General features: G+C 34.9%; 1 protein-coding gene across 2 annotated transcripts in view; it reads right to left on the bottom strand.

Moving 5' to 3' along the window:
* IMMP2L (inner mitochondrial membrane peptidase subunit 2) overlaps positions 1–23,619 on the bottom strand; it is a 407,502-nt gene that overhangs the window by 340,902 nt on the left and 42,981 nt on the right. The gene's annotated exons all lie outside the window — the stretch shown is intronic.

Raw genomic sequence — 23,619 nt, 5'->3', positions numbered from 1 at the left:
TATGCAGAGATGATACTGAAATTATCCGCAAACATGCACATACAAAAATGCATATTCTTTGGAAGTTTACTTTTTAATGGTATCAGTAAAAAAAATATTTAGAGAATCTCTTTGCATTTAACATTACTATATATATACGAATGCATAGTCTCTCTTACAAAAATATTAATATAAACTCCATCACAATATAAATGTTTATACTATAGTTACTCTGGCTTCATGGATGTGTTGTAGACAACTATTTCTAAACCACATGGGGATTGACATCAACTGACCTTAAGCATTTGAAGTTGACACATGGTTTATGCCAGAGATCTAAATCTTCTCTTCAGTCAGTGAACAAAATGAGAAACACCTTTGAAATTATTCATGAAGTTTTACTTAATAATGTTACAGGGTGGTGAACTAAGCCATGAAGATAGTGTTCTCTACTTGTTGAGCATTACAGGAGCCACAATAACATGTATACATGTCTAGAGCAAGCCACAATGGATCTCATCTTTTATGATCAGAATATCATTGCCTCTAATACATCAACTAAGACAAACATTATTTTAATACTGACTGTCTCTGGCAAGACTTTCTAAATAAGATAACAGAATGATTTAACTTGTGCTCCTGATAATGTCTGGAAACACACAATTTACATTGTAAGAAATATGTTAATGTCTTTGTTTCTTTCAGACCATCCTTTCTGAAAGTATCATACTTACTTTGATATCTGTATCTCTTCTTCATTATGTTATTGCACATATGTGAAATTCCATTTATAAAGGAGTCGGTGCCTACCATCAGAGATTAGAATTGCCACCTTCCATTTGGATAGAGATATTTTTCCTCTCTGCAATGGGAAAAAGGTATTTGTGGCAAAGAGGTCTATGAACTGAACATAAGTCAGCATTGCAACATTGTTTTTAAAAAGAAGTATGTTTGATCTCTTAACAGGGATATTTTGAGACACACAGGGGAAAAACAAGATCCTGGGATCTAATTGCCTACAGAAGTGACAGACATCCTAAATAAAGGGGTAAACTATGTGAAATGTCAAGGAAGATAGTGACAATCAAAGAAAGAAGTGAAGAAACCTCTCCAGAATATACTGTGCTGTAACAGTCTTGTTAGACATTGTGTCATGCTTGTTAGAATGAAGGTACCACTCTCATTTAAACTCTGGAAAGTAGTTTATCTTTCATATCCCTTCCAACTGCCAAATCATTCAATAATTCTATAATGCATTAAGCAATTTTTGTATTGCATTCAGCACTAGCAAGTACTATTCTTAGGTAAAATATTCTGTCCTATTTAGGATACTAATATTCTGGGAAAATTTTACAAACTGCAGAGGATCCAGAAGACAGAGAAGAGCAGAAAATACAAACAGCAGTCTAAAAATACAGGAAAAATATAAAGGTCTACAGGAAAAATACAGCCAGCTGGTTTTGTACAATAAAACAAGATGATTGAAGACTTAAACTCCTGAAGTCTTCAAATAAACACAAAGGAACTGTAAAGAGGAAGGCAATAAACAGTTCTTTGTGTCTACTGTAGGCAGGATTAAAGGCAATGGGCTGAAATGGCATCAGTGTACAATAGACAAGAAAATAAGAAAAAACCCCATATTTGTAGCAAGAAGTAAGGTTTGAAACAGCATGCCTAGGTAACTAAGGGATCATCAAAACAGTGAACTTTAATTTAAAACAGTAGTTTAATTTAGTTGTTTAATTTAGTAGTTTAATTTAAAACAGTAGTTTACAAACCAGCATAAACACTGTCCAGGTCAGATCAACTTGCATAGTTCCATCTCATCACTTCACATCATGACCTTATATCATTTGCTGCTCCCTACACCATCCAGTGAGAAATTACTAGTTCTACCTCTCCAGTTTCATTCCAGATCCTTTCTCAAATATTGTGTCAGGCACCACAGCTTCTAGAGTGATCTCTGTCCATAGATGCTTATTTTTTCTTCTACCTCTCTTTCAAAAAGAATTAGTGCCCTTTATGTCTCATCAGTGAACACAGCTCAATATATAAGAAGTCCTTTGGACTCACAGTTTCAGTAAAGCTCAATTACATGTTCTTTCTCCCCAGTTATATTTTACTAAAAATCTATTATTACAATTCTACCAATGGGGTAGACTTTCTTCACAAAGCCTCCACATAGCTGGAAGTTGAAGGAAAAATATTTTCTTCAAACATGCATCAATATATTTGATTGATAGCAGATGATCTGCTGAATTGTATATCCAAACATTCTGTAAAAAATCTGAAAGCATCTGTAATATGTCATACAAAATTGCAGGCACCTTGAGGCCATCCAAATACAAAAGTCTGCTCAGATTTACAAGCCTTTTAATAACTGCCAGAGCTTCCTATATTTGGGTTAATTTAATTAATTATTTCATATTAGGATTGGGAAGCCTTCAAAGCCATTCTTTATCTTCATTATGTGCTTGTCTTCACTGATGCATATCCTTAATTGTGAACCAATCGATTATATGAAGCAAATACCTAACTCTAGAAACATCTAAATAGCCATATTTTTAATTCATTTTATTACCAGAAAGGACATATTGATAAGATATGCAAAAAAAAATTCTAGAAATGCTGGTATTTTCTGGAAACTGAGCATATTGAAAGAAGAATTTTACAAATCAACAAAAAATTACTATGATGTAATTGCAAAAGCTTTGTATTATTTTTTTATGGCAAATATGAATTGCAAGAAATATACACATTCACTTCACATTATCTATTCAATATTTTCTAAAATATAACAGTGAATTTTTGAGATATATTAACACTAAGATATAAAAAAAAAAAAACCCTGTGGTATAAATTTGTGAGATTAATACAAGGAATCTTATCGTTTCCAAGCTGAAAGACATCTTCTGGGATTGGCCAAGTAAAAGCTTTGAAGTTATGAAGATTTGCCACCCTTATCCATTCTTAGCAGGCAATGACCACGATGAAAAAACAGACAAAAAACTCTTTAAAAAATGCTTCTTTCCTCACAGCTGAATAATTATGTGCTATATATTCACAAATATATACACAATACTTCTTATTGCATATTGAGCTTTACATAATGCTACACATGGGTCAATTATGAAAGAAAATAACACTACTGCTTCAATTAACTGATCCAGAGGTTCTATCATGGCCTCTCAATTCTGTGCTTTCTAGGGATGATATTGGGTAATTTTTTTTCTTGGATATACTTTGAAGTTAAAAAGTGGTAGCAGCTCATGCAGTAATCAAGCCTCAAATTCAAAACTTCCTGCACTCAGAATCACCAATTCAAGAGTTTCCCTTAAACAGATCTACTTTGTTGCAGTTCAGTAACAAAGAATTGCTTATGCCCCCTGTACCCATGCAACTGTTTTCAAGGTTATCCGTTTACAGTGTGTTAAGTGGTTATAGGTAGGTCAGAATCCAGGATATGATGATAGGTAATTGAAGATTAGAAGCTGAACAACGACAACAAAAAATGTTGCTCTTTGTGGATACAATTCAACTATTGGAGTGGAAATTGGGGGAAAACATCATCCCTCTGCTGAAGTACAAGTCACAGAATGCACTTCTTCATTCTGACTTTTCCTCAGGCAGTCTGCTGAATCCAGTTGAAAACATCATTGCAATTTTCTACTACTTCTTGCCTCTATTTAAAATTAAGAAATATAATGACAAGTATGTAATAGGCTTACTATTAAAATAGATCTGCTAATGCAGAGAAGTTTGATACTTTCAGTAGTCTATGGTATCTTTTACAAAAGAGAATAATAAGTCAATGAGAGTATTATCAAAGAAAAAAAATAGCAGCAATTGCTGCTCCAAATTGAAACCACCTTAGTTTTGTCTCAAAAATAAAAATATAACTGAAAAGGCATATTCCTCCTTTCCACATCCCATCTGTCAGGCTAAAAAGCTTTTACACTGATTAAGCACATGCCTGTGTTTGCACCTTCAAGCAGAAAAGCCAAAGACCTTCACAAGTAAAGAACACCTGCCTTGCCCTCTATCCTAACCAGTTGTTCCTGTATTGCCAGCAACACAGCCAGCTGTATGAGATTATGATGAATCAGTGCTTCAAAGCACAGCTATTCCTGCAAGGACATATTCAACACCCACCAAGGGAGGGACATGGTTTTGAGATCCATTCCACTCAGGAATCTCTGGATGAGCCTATCAGCTCCTGATGGAGCAATTCATAACCCAACAAATTTTCTCTTTTCAACAGTCTTCTGTATCATGGAGGACTAGTTTCATACACTGGTAGAAGTGGGGGGAAAAGCAAAAAACGAAGAACATTCAGAGATTCAGTATATCTTTCCATCCTAATCAAGACCCAAAGATTCATCAAGGATCGAAAGGAAGTTTGTTACAGATAAAAAATTAGGACTGTTTTAGTATCATTCTAAAACTGATATGCCATTATATTACACACCTTTTATAGGAGATGGGAATATTTTCTCTTATCTTTTTTCCTTCATAATTTCATTGATTTTACAGGTACCGATGACCCAAATATTTGCCTTAGAGAAAATATCACATTGATTGACCCACTATGGGAGCATTTCACTTATGTTAACGGCCAAGTCATTCACCACCAACTGCAACATCATTTCGTAAATTTTAGTATCCTGGTTGATCTACAGGTACAGTGATATAAAAAGAGTTAAAGTAAACACCTAGCAAAACATGGAGCAGCAGAGATTTGTAGTAGAAATGTTAACACTGATATGACTGCAGAATAAATGGGAATATAGGGGAGGGGAAGGAAATAACAAAAAGGAATTACAAAAGGGCTATATAAATGGATATACTAGTGAAAATTATATTAATCAGCCTTAAAGGCCCTCCACACACACCTTCATAGCACATACCAATCAGTAAAACAAGCTAAAAGAACAAGCTAAAAGGGGGACCAGTGTACTGCAGATAAACCAAAAATCTACAGAAAAGTAAAGAACAGGGTTGAATGACCCAGGTAAGGAGACAAGAGATAGTGAGTACATCCTAAGGAATCAGAGAAGGGGCATAGGATGGAAAGATAAAAGATCATAATCACTGTCAGCTCCTTGAAAGACAAATCCCAAATCAATACATGGTCACCAACTTAAGAAGAAGAAGTGAGGTGATAAGAACTTGTAGTCAGAAATTTTAGTCAGTGTTATTATAAATATGACTACAGTACAGGTGTATCATAACAAAATTGAAAGATATTAAACAATGAAATTATATTTATAGATTACAGTATCTTTTCATTGTTTCTATCAGAGTGACTAACGGCTCATGTATGCACATTCACGATATTCATCTCTATTTTCTTGTCCCTTTATGGCTGACCTTTTAAAACAGCATGTAGTGTATACTCCTTTCAAAGAAGTATACAGATATTGATGCTGGTGTAGAGATTACATATAAATCATATAACTTGATACAAAACCTTCAGGTTGAATTTGGCTGTGCTGAACATCTTCTATGTTACTGCACTGTATTAATAAGAATACATTTTGAAGAGCTATTAGAATATCTCTGGACAACTCCCCTATTAATTTTAAAACCTGTAAGGTTAAGGTATCTTTACAGTAAAAGATCCAAGTTTTCATATTATATTTCATCTAAAATTTTAGTTTGAAAGTTGGTAGATGGGTGGTTGAAAGAAAAGAAAGAAACAATGCACAGTCAGTCTTGGGGTTTGCTTATGGGGTGGCATTTTTCACAGTTCCAAAGCAACTCACACTGCCCATTCTCCTTTCAGGCTTTCCATGGGAACTATTTTGCTCTATCCCTCTTCACAGGGAGTCTGAACTCCCAGATGGTAATATTCAATATTCCCTATTCACTGAATTAGCTATTTTCTAACTTCTCCAACTCCATTCTAGGAGATGGAGAATGCTTTCAAATAGCTGTGACAGAGAACAGGTGTGGATTTAAAAGAAACCTTTCTTTCTTTTGTATTTCTAATACAGCAAAAAGAAAAAATGATTAAGATAACAGATGATATTTAACCTTAACTTTTCCACTTCTTTACAAGTTTGTAGATTCCTTTTCAGCTGACTCACCATGCCATACAGTTCCAGAGAAGACAAACTACATTTGCCTGTTGCTCTCAAACAGCATTTCCAGTGTACAAATCAGTCTCTCAAAAGATACTTTGTGTTGTTAGCCTGCACTTCATAAAGCTGTTTGATTCCTGTCTCCAGTGGTAGATTTTCAGCAGTACCTTTACATTTCAAATCAGGAAGTGAATACAAGCCATTTTCTGACCCTTTTCATTTGCATTTCCTCTGACAGGAATTACCCACTGGAACAAGGGCACCCCATTGAACCCCTTGCCTTGCCATACTGTAACGAACTGAATAGTGGCAATAATACTTTTTTCTTCCCCCCAATACCTGATTAGAAACAAAAACTCCACTCTACAGACAAGTTGTACAAGGATACACTGCCTAAACACAAGATTAGATAAGAGATTTTCCTGCCTGGAATGTGTTTTAGTGCATCTGTTGTCCAGCATCTTTAAAATACTCAAAAAAAGATCTTTTTTTTTGCAAATAAGTAAAACAAGGAAGGTATCATTCTTCAAACATTCTTTTTTCTCCTAAATACTTTAAAACCTAAGGACAGTCATGCTGAACTTGATCAAAGACCTCATCTGTCTTCACATCTTATCTCTGACACCAGTGAGAAAAAGACCTGCCTTTAAAAGTGTTTAAGACAGGAAAAGCCTATATCATGCTTCCTTCTCCCTTGACCCCATATTTCCCCAGCCTCCAACTATTTTTTATCTCAATGAAATTTGTAGCCTGGTGTTGTTTTCCTAGAATTCCATTTAGTGTAAAATATAAACCAAGTCTAGTGCTTCATCACACTGATGTTTTGTCACACTTGACTTCATCTTCAATCTCAGAGGATGGAATACTTTCTCTGTCTTAAATCTAACAACCAGCAAAATGAGAAAAGTTATTTACTGATGGTGTTTCTGTATATTCTCAACAGCAATTTTCATGTAATGAGTGAGGATTTTAATTGCAAGAATTAACAGCTTTATTTAGCATTAACTTGACATAAAATTAGCAGTTTCCATTGGAAAATAAAATCTGAAGCAGTTCTATTTTTCAATAGTTGATCAAAATAAATGCAAAAATTAAGGAATACTCAGGATTTAATCACCTCCTTGGCATAGCTGACAGTAATTGTAACCATAACATAAATAATTTGTGTACACAGGCATAAAAAGAAAGCACTGATGAGACTGACTATAAAAGTATTTTGGTTGCAGTTCATTTAAAGTCAAGTTCAGACTGAAGCATGTTTCAGCCTAGTGAGGATCGTTTTATATTTGGACATCAGAAGCATATTCTGTGGTCCACTGCTCTGCAATAAACAGATGTTAGAATACACCCTATGCTATGGATAACATCAAATTTGCCTCCTGGGATTTACAGGACATTGGTTCTTAATGAGCAAATTTAATACAGTGGCAAGATACAGAATGTGTGAGATAACACACAGAAAATAATGCAAAAGTCTATTTTTATCCATGCATCTTTAACTACACTTAATATTTGCTACAGACTGAAACAATACCAAGAAGGAGGTATTACACTGTGTGTCTTACTGCTATGCATTGTAGACCACTAGATACGTATAAAGCAAAACAATATATGTTGGCTATTCTAAAATTTTTATTTTCTTTAGAGAAAAAAAGGTAAATTAAGCATGAAATTCACTTTATGGCTATAAAGTTACAATTAGATATAGGTAAGAGGATCATAAATAAGAAAATTAAGTCTTGCAGCAGGAATAGATGAGAACAAGGTCCTGCTAAGACTGTGTTTTGTAAGAAAGTAAGTGAATCTCTGATCTTGGAGTAATGTTCACAGCCCATCTGAGTCACTGGCAAGAGACAGGAGAGTCCTGCCTTGTTCAAGGCCAGATAACTTCCTTTAAATGTGGCAGACTGAAAACTTTTGAAAACATATACAAATATATCAGCACGACTATAGTAAACAGACAAAGGATAACTCATAGTAGTTTGAGGATGGAAATATTCTTTTTGTAGGCATATTAACTGAGTTTGTAGATAACAAAATGTTTTGTTAGATAAAATGGCAGTTCTGACAGGTGTTTGCCTGTTTTACTCCTCTTGTCAATTGTAGATGTCAGTCTGTAAAAAGCTATCTCCCAGCTCTCTCCTAAGCATTCAGTACAAAATTGTTTTAACTATTTCCATGGAACAAGACAATTGGAATTCAGATACGGACCACTTCACCCACTCACTCTCTTCTACACCCAAGACTGTGTTTTAGAGCCACAAAGAATTTGCAGCTTGTTTACAAATTAAAGAACACACATTAAAATGCTGTTTACTTATTTTCTGACTAAAGGTGAGCTATTACTTCAAGCTGATGGTTAAATCTGCCCTTCTGAACTGCTTTTAGCCAACCCTCTAAGGCTTTTATGAGATTTTGGTTCAACCAGAATTGCCATATCAAATGAGACCTTTAACTTTCATCTGAGGAGAAATGCCAATCCTGGGTAGTTTCTGACTTGTTAGCAAATCTCCAGAGTATTCAAAAAGCTGCTAACATTTCAGGATATTAAGCAGAACCAGAGAAGACCAAAATTTATATGAAAGGATTAATTGCACATACTAGAATGGAATGGAATTCTATGGACCTTCTATAATGGAATGAGTGACTCCATCACTCATCTGTCCTGTTTCTTGCATATCCCATATCACCTCTTATGAGAAAAGCTACTTCTCTTAATTCTAATGAATCTCCCATACCCTTAATAAATATTCCATTCCTGGAGCTATCCCTCAGTCATGTGTATAAATGAATCTCCAAAATCTGCAGCAGATTATTACCCTGGGAGAGCCTCTAAGTAAGGACTTTGTTCTGCCTCCTATTACCCTGAGGTAATACAGTATCTATGCACTCTGAGCTTCACCTAAGGCTCCTATTAGTTCCTTGCATTTGCTACTGATTTACTTTTCAAACACCTCATAGTTTTTTGATAAAGAATCAATTAACAATTCTGCAGTAATAAAAAACAAAACAAAAAAAACAAACAAAAAAATCCACCAAAAAAACCAACCAGCCAACAACCAACCAATCCACAACAGAAAACTGTCACAACAGTAATTATGACTACTGCAAAAAAAATTTTGTTTTTAAGTACATATAGAGAGTAATTCATAATTCTGTACATTCTGATACATTCTATAATTGAACTATGACAAGTTTAAATGGAGAGGACTAGAAACACAATGTATTCTGTAAAGTTCAGGTTTGAATTGCTACTGCAAACTGTAGCTAACATGTATTGTCAAGAACACTAATGTGAAGAGATACCTTTTGAAGAAGAGGGCTAAAATAACTGAATTCTGGCATAGAACCTGGAGATAATACAATACACATTTGAGAAACCTATTTTCAAGTTTTCTGCATTAAAGTAAGCGATCAAATAACAGGCCTTAAAGGGCAAGATGTCTGCCTAGAAAATAACAGAAATGGAAAACAAAACTAAGTATAGAACATCCTCCGTTTCTTTAAATAATGCAAAAAAAAATTAGAAAATGAATATATTCTAAGACTTAGCATTTATTACCTTGATATCTCACTGAAAATTACTAAAAAGTGTTTAAACTCTCTAAAAAACTGATTTCTGGCAAAACAGAAGGGCTTTTAACTCTGTCCTGCACAGAGACTACTTGGGAAATTTCCTTTGAAAAAGCTCTGCCATTTGTTTATAGTATTTTTAGGGAATTCTTCATTTATTTCAGCAAAAGCTGACACAGCATGAAGCATAAATTCCCAGTAAACAACAATACAGAACTATCTGTCCATAATTGACAGTAAAATTCAGTCATCCATATTGAACTGTGGTGACCATAAGAGCCATTAAAACTTGGTCATTTGTGTAGTTTCTAACCATGTTTAATTGAAATATTGGAACAGTAAAATGCCTTCCCTTCAGATAGAACAACACAAAACACCAACTTATCTATTTAAGCCCATTTTCTCAAAACATGTTTTTAAAACACATTTTATCTGTGAGAGACTTAAATAGTTTAGTACCAGAGGCTCATTTGTACACTGGCACTACAAAATTTAAATCAATTTGCATAATCAAGTCCTACCAAGTGTTTGCCACCAAGAAGAATTATGTCTTTTCTTTTAGCTTACCCTTGAGCTATTGTGAGGAGCAAAACAAACACATAGTGCTAAATAAAATTTAGAGTTCTGACTATTCCACTGAATTAGGAATGACCGTAAATACAGCTTACAAAGTCACATTTCTGAATAGCAACGGTTCTGTTAAAATTTATTTAGTGTAAATATGTACCTTAAATGTACAAAGACTTGTACTTTTCATGTGAAGAGCATCTTGTAGACACCATTCAAGCAGCTGTGCCATGCCTAGCCCTAATCCCTTCTCACAGGGTGATTAGTACCAGGCATTCCAGGAAAAAAAGCATGAGAAACCTCAGATTAATTCCATTTGATTATTACTGTAGACACTTTCATCATTATGTCCTATTTTGAACCTTAATAAATTCTTAGTTTTATTTCATTACTGATTGTTTAAATGTTTTGATAGGTCTCAAAAATATATATCAGGATAAAGTTGCATAGCCTATCATAAGTTTTCATAAAAAAAGAAATGAAAGCTTAAGTTAGTATTGTTATGCTCATCATCAACAGTCTCATTCAGGGAACTCTAACCAAACATTTTTTGAGAGAGATTAAACTCATGAAATTTTTGGCCCTTCTTGCACACACACATTATACAAGTAAACTACCCTGTCTCCTTTTTTTCACCCGATAACTTTATTCTTCAATTCCTATTTTTCCATATGTCTTTAAGCAAGATAATAACTTCACCTTTTCCATTCCTGCAATGGTGACACAGAGAGCAGAAATATTCTTAACAAAAATGAGTACTACCCACAACAGTAAAAACCATGTAAAATAGAATCTCTTTCCCAAGGAATCACCATGGGCACTAGGAAATTATAATTATTGTTACCAGCCATGAGACAGAGTGATTAGTCATGAAACAAGAGGAAGAGAGCTAAGTGTATCAGCTCTTCAGTTCATGAATTTAAAAAAGAAAAATTTTAAAAAAAATTTTATCATCACAAAAGACAAAGAAAAACTGTTGCAAAAAAAAAAAAAGAACAGGCTTTCTGACAAGAGAAGTTTCAAAAACGGAATGCAACATGATACAAAAGTTGAAATCAAATTCAGTAAGTGTAAAATAAAAAGTACAGTGATACAGTGACAGCAGAAACCTTGACATTACATTGCAAGAAATACATTGCAAAAGATCAATTTTTTTCTTATAAATTCATGATAACAGCAAAATAAATACATCAGCTGGGAAAAAAATCTATAAGATAGTCAGGTTCAAAATATAAGAGAGTTTCTAACCTTCCTGAAATTAACACTTTACTAAAAACATTAACAATTCTGTATGAATTTTTTTAGTGTACTTCTCATTTCTCTGTTAGCAGTAGGGGAAAACAAAATTTTACAGATTATAATTTGTTATTTAAACCCTGTAAATTATAAAAAGTCAAAGAGGAAAGAGTTTCTAATTAGGAAATACAGTAAGCTGATGCTTTTAAAGGAAAAACTTTCAAAAACTTTACTGGCGACATAAATCGAGGTGGAAATTTTTAGCTACTGAGTCACATGAACCATGTCTAAACTGCAGGACGTATTCTCCAGAAGAAAGATTAGCTACTAATCCAAGTTAATCACAGAGAGAGAATGAACAATATTTTCTCAAAGATAATCCACTGCATTTCTTGTAATTAATATCAAAAAGTTTCAAGCAAGAAATCCAACTATATCAAATCAACTATACCAAAACATTTTGTTAGTAGACTTATACAGGTATGGGATGGCAGTGGATCATATGCTAGCAGTTCCTGCTTCACTCACCACTTTCTACATAAGTATAAGTTCTTGAAACAGAAAAAAAATTATTCTGAATAAAAATTATTTGAAGGCAAGTGTATGAATTTTAGGGGATTTTAACTGAAAAAAAAAAGATGCTTAGATAGTTTTGGATTAAAACATTATACCCATATTTATACACAAAAATACTTGGAACAGTGCAAAGAAAGAAAGCTGGTTTTATTGATGTTGTAAACACATAACTTTCAAAAAGCGCATGGAGGTCTTGCAGATAAAGTGAGAAAACTGAAGGCTATGTAGCTTTCTCCACCCTCAACATGTGAAAGCAAGAACCAAAAAGTCAAGAATTTACTATGAGCTCTCTCACTGAAATTAAAATCCTGGTCAACCCTGGAACCATGTTTAGTACACAAAGATATATAAAATATTAGAAATACATATTTTCCCCATCACTCAACAGTTCTTACATTTCATATAACTCACATTCCTTTGCACTTCACATTCTGAAGTAATATTCCTTTTGTTGCTCTTGAGCTTTATTGATATAAATGAAAATTGTTTGATTAAGCAACCAGAGATCTTCCCTCTTCAACTTGTTGTCTGGTCATTTTGGATTACAGCTGCATGAATGAGAAGTGTTATAGAAAACTCAAACAATCCCTCTTGAAACAAAGCTGTCAGAATACATTTAAGTTAGCTACTTTGGCAGTACTCTAATACAAGTAGAAGGTTCAACATCCTCTCTCAAAGACAAATTCAATTACATACTACATGACTTTTCAACAAAAGTATCATCATATTTGGCACAGTCATTTTTTGAGAGAAGGAGTAGGACACTTAAGCTGAGCTCAGAAAGTAATTTTCAGTTGTTAACATGCAAGCATCCATTTGCCTTCTAGCCTCTACTGATGGTTTTAACTAGACCTCTGCTGTACATTACAGGACTTTAAATAACTGACATCCTAGATATCCCCAAGTGGACACTTAAACGTAACCATCAATCTCTCAATAGAATTCTAATCTTTAATTACAGAACAAAACCAGGTTTCGCTTAAACTACAAATGATTGCCAGCACCAGTAGTAACCCTGAGATAAAATTCTTAAAAGAAAGATGCTTGATGGTTTCTTTGAAGTCAGTCTAGGAATTTTCTATGATGTAAAAGATGGATTGCTACCAGACAAGTCTGATTTTCCTCACTTTAATTAGTTCTCTTGACTCTCATTGTCACTGTCACAGTATAACAGCCACTTCAGTGAATTCATCTGAATGATTAAATCAACTCACCATGGAAATTAGAGAAGCCTAGAGACCAGTTCCAGAAGCAACATGCCTAACAATTTTATTTTACCAGCAGATACAATTAACAATATTGCAGGAAGAAGCACTCTGAATGAAAAGAAACAAACCTGTGCAATTATAGAAGCTGACATTCATCTCATAGTGAAGCAGATGACTATGTTAAAAAAAAAAAACAACCCACATTTGAGGAAAGCCTTATATGAAGGTAAGCCACTTCTACCTATATGTACTCTAGTTTGCCTAAGTAGGCTTTTTTATAATCAGTCTTCCAAAAACCTACCTGCATTTCTTCCCCACACTCCTGTACCATTAATTCAATTATCACCTTAAACTTGTGCCACATTAAAATGATGTTGCCAATGTAAGAGTGTGAAATGACTGTATCTTGTAGTATCTTTGTCATATACTCAGCTCAGAAAGCTCCTGCATCATTTTACTTAAGCCCATTTTTGCTTTCTCATGAAGAAATTATGTTCTAAAAATATCTTCCAAGATATCTTGCTGTATTGATATGTTTACTACCTAAAAGAAAATAAGCAAACTGTTTTGCTAACTCCTAGCCATATCTTTGCTAACTCTGTCTTACTTCAGACTTATTTCCTCTCAGACCAAGGAAACTATTTTTAGGCTTTTCACCCAATCTGAAAGTTTAATATTGACAATATTCAACTTGGCTGGGTCAACTGCCAAGAAGGCTGTATGAAATTTCTCTTAAAGTTAATAGAAGAAAACAGAAAGTTTAAACAGCTTTGACAACTAGGGTCAAAATTAATGCAGACAATAATTCTTATAGCATTCTGACACGGACAAGCCAACAGCCAAAGTATTAAACTAATAAGGAAGTGAAAAAAATCCGAGCAAGACCAAGAACTCATCCCTGAGCCCCTCTTAAATGAAGCACAGATACAGGTATTTATACATTCCTGGAAGAAAGAGAGGAGGAAACTCACAAAGGCAAGCATCACCTTTGAAAATATCAAAATGTTTGGAAGCTGCAGTCTGATAATAATAGAATAATCCTGAGTTGGAAAGGAGCCACAAGGATCATCCCAGTTCAACTCCTGGCCCTGCACAGGACAGACACAACAATCTCACCATGTACCTGAGGGCATTGTCCAAATGCTTCTTGAACCCTGTCAGGCTGCCACCACTTCCCTGGGGAGCCTGTTCCAGTGCCCAAACACTCTCTGGGTTTCCTGATATCTAAACCAAACCTCCCCTGATGCTATATGAATAAATGAGCTAGAGAAATACAGACCTTAGGCAACAAAGCACAAGAAATTGAGAGGTGAGTGAAAAGGTTTCATAAATTTAAACTCAAGAAACAAGATTACAGACCACAAAAACAAACCACAAACATTGCTGTAGACAACTTTCAAGTTTTAAGACTCTATTTAGAGTCAAAGACTGAAAATTAATGTCACCTGCAGAGTATTCTGTTCTTTATGCTGTTTTTTTCTGAAACAGTCTGAAAAAATGAAGCAGGAAGCAGTCAAAACATGCAGGATGTCTGACCCTAAATCTGTGTCTCACCCCACTGTGTATAGTGGGACCAACATAAGAAAAGGGTAGTGAAACACAAAGTAAGACAGCACAATTAGTAAAACACAATGAAAGATATGACAGGTCTTATCTGCTCAAATTTCGGGCCCACAAAAGATGTGTCACTGAAAAATGTTCTAAATGTGGGACACTCTGCAGAAAAAAATTACTATTCCATGAAATAATTTGAGGTGTCCTATATCTGATGAGTAGGCGAAAGTAGAAATATGTGTAGGTACCTGAAAGGGTAAGCTAAGAATTTCCAGAGCATAAACTTTTATTAACCTATTTTCATATTTCTCATTCAAATAAGGTTTTTGAAAAGCATATGTGTCTAACTAATCTAGAGACTCATGTACACTTTCCTCCTACCTGTTTAATATCACTTTGTATACAGCCAAGGCAAAGCCTTATGAACTAATTACCAAGTCTTCTCTACATACACCTTAAAAAAATCATTACAGTAAGCAATGAAAACCTTAATAGAAACTCTGCATGTGGCTTACTCACAATTTATCACTAAGAAACAATATGTGTAAAGGGAAGAGTTTAGTCATTGCCTTTACCATCAATACAGGTTCTATTCTCATACAGTTTCATTATTCTTTTTTCCCCTTTTTATTATGCTTTTTCACCTTCCATTTTTATTGTCCATCTGCTTCTCCTTTCCCTTGCATAACTTCCCATCTTACTCATTTGCAGTAACACAAGGCAGAAACATATCTTCTTATAGACCTCTACAAAGATATTAAGCCACTCCAGCAGGCAAAAGAAATCAATATCGCAATAGAAGTAGAATGCTTAAAATACAAATATGAATGAAAACAGAAATATTGACAGAAACTAGGAGTCAGCACAACAATGAACCTCTGCAGTCTCGTTCATTTTTCCTATTTTTATTATTATATCATTTGGATTTATTTGGCTTATAAAGTCTACAGATAGTTAAGAATTGACTACTAAAAATGCTGCAACATTATTAATAGATCAACTTTTACAGAAAGGCATGCATTCTATAATTTCTTTATTTTCTTACATAAGGAAGTAAAATATCAATAGCTATAAAAAAATATCCCTGGGAGTGTTCAAGGTCATGTTGAATGGGGCATTGAACAACCTGGTCTAGTGGAAGGTGGTCTTGCCTATTGCAGTGGGGCTGGAACTAGGTAATCTTTCAAGTCCCCTCCAGTCAAAAAATTTCTATGATTTTAGGATGATAATATAAGCTGGAAATAAACCAAGAAAAAAAATCATCTCACTCTGCTCCTTTACCTCATTTATCTGTCCTATATATGTTCCACCAATTGAACAGATCTAACCCATTGCGTGAAACTCAAACCAATGTATCAACAAAACCAACTGAAGATTGTTCTGAAACAGAAATTTGCCAACCTGTTAACCCAATCACCTTGTACTAAGCAGACTAAATACTTAATCATTAAAAGGTAATACAAAACCAGATAAACTGTACACTATTACAGTTGTTTGTAAACTGGTATATAGCTCAAATCTGTGCAAATATAATGCACAATAAAATTTATCACAACAGACTAAAAGGTCATGTTGTAGTAATACTGCCAGATGCGGTCATCTACTCTCTAAAATTTTCATCCCTTCTCTTTAAAATTAAATGAGGGCTTAAAGCATTTCTGATTCTATTCTCCCACTAATAATCCCTCATTAGATTTAATTACTTACATTCTACATAGTTACCTTATTCCTATAAACAGTGAAGCCTACTTAAAGTTACTGTTCTAAAAATGACTAGAAGCTATGATCCAGGAGAGAAGCTTGTTTTTTCTTTACTACACACCAGCAATTCAAATGTTCCTTCCTTGTGTACCTTATTATGAAATAAATCAACAAGTCCTTTCAAGTTAATATGTCATTCTTACACTTTCATGATTTTTTCTGAAATGCCTAATCTATTTTCCATATAACTGTCTACGTGGAATTTGCATACAACTGCCTACATACAGCTCACTCCTATTTTCTAACTAATAACTAAATTCATTACTTTGTCTTAAAATATTTATTCCTGGTGCAATTATTATCCATCAGAATGACTCACAGTTATTCACTGCAAGTTTGTCTGCTTGTATGGCATTCAATATGTCAAATTCATCATGCTTAACTTCACCAATCCAAAACATAGGTTTGTCTAGTCTAATCACCTAGATCCTCCATCCAATTCATCCAAACAGACAAGCATGAAAAGAAGACAATTCATTCCATCTATATCAGATGTCCTTTAAAAAGGGATATACTGCTCTCTTGGGGTGCCTGCTTGCCCACTTAATTATAAAGGAAGTCTAAGTGTCTATGCTCTATTAAAAATCTCATTTTGAGATAGATACGTTTAAATAAGACATAATCCAGCCATGACATGGCCACAGGATTATTTCTGATAGTATAGTTACATCACCTCTGCAGAATGACACAGACTAAGCCATAAAAGGGTATTTGCTGTCAGCAGAGAAGAATTCAGACTAAAAGTGTCTGCACAGCACCTTTAGCTGGTGTGCTGCTCCTCTACAATGACCCAGCACTGCTACGCTGGCAAAATTCCATCATTATAAGGTTTGCCTAGGATGCAACTATGAGAAAGCTGAAAAATTATTTAATAAACATATTAGTTGAATATTTAAAAACTTCATAGCTAAGTAGGGTTGCTGAGATGCAAAAGAATTCTGCTGGATATTGGTGCTTATTCTATGCATTCATGGCTTATAATCTTAAAATCTTCTCATTTAAAAATGAGAATCAGAAGTGCAGTTCACAGCAAATACTAAGGACTATTCCAAGAAATATATACAGAGCAGTATGTGCTGGAAAAAACCCACATTTCTAAACCTGCACACAAATATCATCCCTTGGGTTTGGATTGAGTGGTGGGCTAGTACCAGCACAGTAAATTTTCTTGGGAACTGAAACAGGTCAGGTTGTAAAAACCCAAAACTTTGATTCTGAAGTAAACACAAGGAAAACAGATTTCAGTGTTGGTTTAACCACCTGTTTGTGTTTCCATACATTAGAAGCTTTGTCCCTATCAAATGTAGAATAAAGATCATAATAAGTATATTCAGGCCTTTTAAAAGGAAACTAATCTGTTGAAACCAAAATAGCAAATACAAAAGTTTTACTTAAACCTGATATTTATCAGGCAAACATAGCAAGAAAAGACAGTAATAAACTTATGTTCTGCTATGCCTACTGAACTCACAAGTACTGCTTTTTCTTGCCTCCTCTCAAGTCTGTGATCAAAAGATAAATTTATTTTTGCCAAAAGTTTCTAAGTCTAAAGACGGAAAACAAAAGAAAACTGCAATGAAAGAAAACTGTTGCTGTGTAATTAGCATCACTATTTTTATTAAATCATTAAATCATGTTTTTTAAGCAATATATGTTTCTGTCTAGAAAATAAAGATTGAGCGGGAAGTAGAATGTTTTGGAGGATTCAGTGAGAAAATACAGCTACAATGGCTTTGAGACATCCTGCTCCATATTAGTAGTGACAGTGGTAAGAGACTACATGTCATATCAGTAGCACAGAAATAGAGAACAGATATACTGATACTGATATCAGCAGTGACAGAAACCCATAATGCAGTGACCAACATGCACTTGTGTCCTGTTGCTAATCTCCACATTAACTTAGGGGAACTATTATCATTATTAACAAGAGCAAGATTTAAGGCTCTATTGTCAGAAATCAGTTTTGATCTTAACAATAAGGCAGTTCTTTTGTATAGAAGAGCAAGGCAAGGAGTTAAAATCAAGTCTGAAAAAGAGGGAGATTATATAGTTGAGTCCTTTTGCACTGAGGTGTAATCAATAATATTTGATTTATCCGTGGCAGAACTTGGTCTAATTTACTCTTTACGTCAAGAATTCTATGTTTCATCCCCATCTTCTTTATTTCCTTGACACTTAAACTCAGGGTTTCAGTCTTGCTTCAAAAGGCTTTTTTTTAAAAACAAACAAATGGTTTTTTCCTTTTGTTCCTCCAAAATCTCTTCAGTCTAACAATGTTACATAGTATGAGTTTCCACATCCTTACTAAAACATGTGCAAGGATGGTAAAAAAGTAAATCAATTCTCCATTTGTAATGATAGGAGGCACCTTGGTTTAGTCTACATTTTATTTTCACAGAATCAGAATGTTTGTAAGTGACATCTGAAGGCCATCTGCCACAACAACCCTACTCAAGCAGGGCAACCTACACCCAGTTGTCCTGGACCATGCCCACATGGCTTTGTGGAATTCCAAATTATCTTCTTCATGACTTCAACTGGTTTTTACATTCACATATTTTTTCAACTTCAATGTAAATAATAAATCAATTCTTTCTAAATGACCACAATGACATCCTAGATCTGATTTTTATGACACTTATGTGCAAAACTACAGAATTGATTTCTTCATTGCTGCAACAAAGATAAGTTCAATATATGCAGGCTAGATGGTTGATAGACCTGAGATCTTAAAAAACCCATCAATACAATGGTGTGGATTTTTATTTTTATTTTTCAGGTTTTGCTATTGACAGATTTATGTCTACCTCCTACTGTAGAAAGAATATGATCACATTGCCATGATAATACAGTAATATTATGACTCTATTTCACTTTAATGTACACTATTGCTTACAAAATGGCTAATAAAGCAGTTTTCAATATAGGGGCTAAACTAGAACAATATACATTACACAATAACAGATAGCAAATTACCACTAGGAGAAAAAAAAAGCATGGTAAATGGTACAACTCTAATTTATTAAATGTTTAAAACTGGCAGAATGATTTATAGAAAGCTTGTATGAACACAAACTCCCCAGTCAGCTCAGATGGCATACAATACTGGCTGCAAAAGAGTTACAGATTTTGAAGAAAAACTCATTTTAATTCTTTAACAAGTTTTGCAGCCCTCCTTCTTTGAGTCACTTTTTTAAAGTATCATCAGCTATATGCAAAATGTCACTGAAAACAGAATAAACCTTAGAATACCATTACCAGACATTCATTGAACAATAAATATGATATGTAAAGCTGTTTATTGCCTAATGCCCACAAAATAGACCTTCATTTTTTAGGCAAGTAAGCATTAGTATTATCACCATCCAATCAAGACACAGAGAATCTTAAGTGTTATCATTCACATTGTAAAGGGCCATCTTTCACTGGTTTGTGGAAACAATCCATTTTTGATTTTAGGTTTGTGTGATTTTTCATGCTGCTATGCTGCTGTTTTCTAACTGGTATTATTGCTTATTTCCATCTCAACAACAAAACCCACTTCTCTTATTTTGCCCTCCTTAGCTTGCTTCATTCTACTCTGTAGACATTATCTCAGTTTGATTAATATAGACGTCTCCTCAGAAACCTAAGCCATGGTTATACCATATCAAGAATGAGGTATGGTTCCTTAATCATGGCTGAATACAGAGGGAGAGAGAAAGGGGAGAAAGTGAGAGTTATAGCAAATTGCTTTCTTCTCATGCAAGATATTTATCTGTAACCATTCTTCTGTTTCTTTTTAAGTAAAATGGGAGCAAATTTTGGATGTGCTGCCAAGGATTCCACTCCAAATGTTCAGCACCCAGAAGAAATGTTTCACACAGAGAAGCTGAAACAGTCACACTGCAAAACCCTATCTGCTTAGAAATCTGAATGAAAGCAGGTATCAACAAAGCTCAGCAAGCCTAACACTTCATCTTTCATGCAGAACTCAAGGGATTGAAGTGATTTAAGGATGCACATTGATATAAAATGCAGACTTTAAATGTGTTCCCCACTGACAAAATTACATAACAAATCCCAAAAAGTAATTTCAGGCTAAAATGCATAAACATCAAAGAATTGGACAAATCACAGAAAATATTAAAATCTTCTGAAAAGTCAGCTAAATTTACTCATCAGACAAAATGCTAGTTAAAATTACTTTAAACTGTTAAAGGGTTTGTTGTTCATGCAATGAATACAATGCTTAATAAATTCATCATAAGAATGATGCAAACTATTAGGAAAGTTAGTCCCTTTCTTTCTGATGTATCTTTGCAGCTAAGGAGTAACTGAGTGTCAGGCTGCAACCAAAGTATTTTTGTGAGCTCCCACTGAATGATGTACAAACCTTGTGAAACTCAACAAAGCCAAGTGCAAGGTCCTGCACTGGGTTGGGGAAATCCCAAACATGAATAGAGGTTGGGCAATGACTGGACAGCAAAAAGCCAGACAGAGACGGACTTGAAGATGGTGGTGCATGTAAAACTGAATTATAGCTAGGATCTGGCACTGGCAGCCCAGAAAGCTGACTGTATCCTGGGCTGCATCCAAAGCATCATGGCCAGCAGGACAGGGGAGGTAACTCTACCCCTCTACTCCACTTTGGTGAGACCCCACCTGAAGCATTGCATCCATCTCCGGGGCTCCCAGCACAAGAGAGACATGGACCTGCTCAAGAGGGTTGGGAAAACAATCAGAAGGCTGAAGCATCTCTCTGACAAAGACAAGCTGAGAGAGTTGTGGTTGTTCTACCTTTAGAAGAGAAGACTCTGGGGAGACCTTCGAGCAACCTTCGAGTAACTAAAGGGGGCCTGCAAAAAAGGTGGGGAGGTACTTTTTAGAGAGGACAAGAGAAAGTGGTTTTACGCTGAAAGAGGGGAGGTTTAGATTGGATTTTAGGAAGAAATTCTTTACTGTGAGGGTGGTGAAGCATTTGAACAGGTTGTCCAGAGATGCAGTTGCTCCATCCCTGTTCAAGGTCAGGTTGGATGGAGGTCTGAGCAACCTGATCTAGTGGAAGGTCCTCAGCTTATGACAGGGGGGTTGGAGTAAATTATCTTCAGGGTCTCTTCAACCCAAAGCATTATGTGATTCTGTGACAGGATTAGATGTCAAAGTATTCAATAAGAATCCTGTTACAAAAATAAGAGTGAAATATTCTTCAAATAAACTTTTCTCCCCTTTTCTAAATTTGAGTTTACTGAAATATAATTTCTTTAACTGTTCTTCAACACATTGACAGAAGAGTTGCCATTATTATCATTGCAAACAGATGTTTGCCTGCGTTTTTTAAACATAAATATGGAAAGACAATAAAAGGAATTAAGCCTGTTATAATGAGCAAAATAGTGACTACTTTTAAGATGCCTTGGTCAGAGGACAGAATCCAAAGAACAAAGGCAGAAATGCAAAGCCCAGCAAAGAAATTACTTCTATATTAATTTTCATAAACAAAAAGCAGGCGTTTCAAAAGGCATGTCAAAATGTTACATTTCTTGTTTGTTACAAAGTAAAAATGGAAAATACCCAATTTATTGCCTCAGTAGGTGATCTTCTGTAACAATTTATCTTCAATAGCGACTGAATATTTTAACAATATATATGTAAGCGTTAAGGAGCATAAGAGAGAAGTATTATGGTTTTAATGATCATAATCAAATCTAGAAGTCAGATCTCCCTTTAGACTGTGATAAATCATTATTTTAATAATTTCTAGAAGAAGTAAAGAAGGAAGCACAGGAGGAAAGAAAGAGAACTCAACCATTGACAAGTTTGCAAAACTGAGACACCATAGCCTTGTATGCAATCTGTCAGGTATGACATCCTTCAAAGAAGAACAAAACTTTGTACTGATGAGATTCCTTATAATACACCTGTGGTGGGTTGACCCTGGCTGAACACCAGCTGCTCCTCCTTGGCTGGACAAGGGAGACAAAACAGAATGAAAGGTTTGTCAGTCGGGATAAGGACAGGGAGAGAACCGACCACTTACCGCCACAAGCAAAATAAACTGAACTTGTGGAAAAATAAATTCAATTTACTACTAATAAGATCTGAGCAGGATAATGAGAAATAAGTCCAAAACTTAAAAACACATTTTTACCCCACTCCTCCCTTCTTCCTGGGTAAGGTAACTTCACTCCTGATTTTCTCTACCACCTCCTCCCCAGGGGCACAAGGGCACAGGGAGGGGGGTTGTGGTCAGTTCATCACATGTCTCTGCCACTGGGAGAGGACTCCTCCCACTTCTCCCCTGATCCAGCATGGGGACCCTTCCATGGGAGATAGTTCACTTTGTATATGATACATACATCCAAAAGTTACTTCAAGACCCAAATCCTTAGGTTATCTTCTAGGCACATGCTAACTACACCCTAAAATTATTTATTATTTAGAATTTTCATTTTGAGGTTCTTGCCCAGAACAGTTATTCTGGTGTCCTTCTGACACCCTTCTGGTGTCACTTCTATAACAAAAAAAAAAAGACAAAATTTACCAAGTTGCAACTTATATAATTTTCCAAAACAGAGAGAAGCCCTAGGTCATCCTCATGATGCTGAAACCTCAAGAAAGAAAACACCAGCCTCTTTTTCATAATAAAGATGTAATATCCCAATACTTGTCACTACTCTGCCCCAGCATGAGAACTCCAAGTACCATGTAATAGTGCAAGAGCTATCTGACTCCACTGCCTTCAAGTAATAGTAATTTTTCACTTAGATTGGCAAACCATGATTTTTTTTTTGTGAAGCACTAGGTAATGCATAAAATTCCAGGCTACATCCAGCAGAATTACTCTTTTCTAGATTCTGCTGATCAACCTCATACCTTAAAATGTCAGGCTTCAGATTTCATAACATTATACAAGATCATTTCTACACCTCCTAATGTAGTCCTCAGCATTTCCTCCAAAAAGAACAAAATGAATCAAGCCATGAAATCATGCTACCTCCTACAGTAGTTCCATCTGAAGGGGAAAAGAAAAGAAGAAATCCACAAAATTAAAACTTAACCCCCCCCCCAAAAAAAAAAAAAACCACACATCAAAAAAA

Source organism: Melozone crissalis, unplaced genomic scaffold (assembly GCF_028551555.1).
Source record: "Melozone crissalis strain CALT ecotype California unplaced genomic scaffold, PUWL_Pcris_2 ptg000004l_1, whole genome shotgun sequence".
NCBI lineage: Eukaryota > Metazoa > Chordata > Aves > Passeriformes > Passerellidae > Melozone > Melozone crissalis.
The sequence above is the reverse complement of the archived record's forward strand: the minus strand, read 5'-3'. Positions and strand labels throughout refer to the sequence as shown.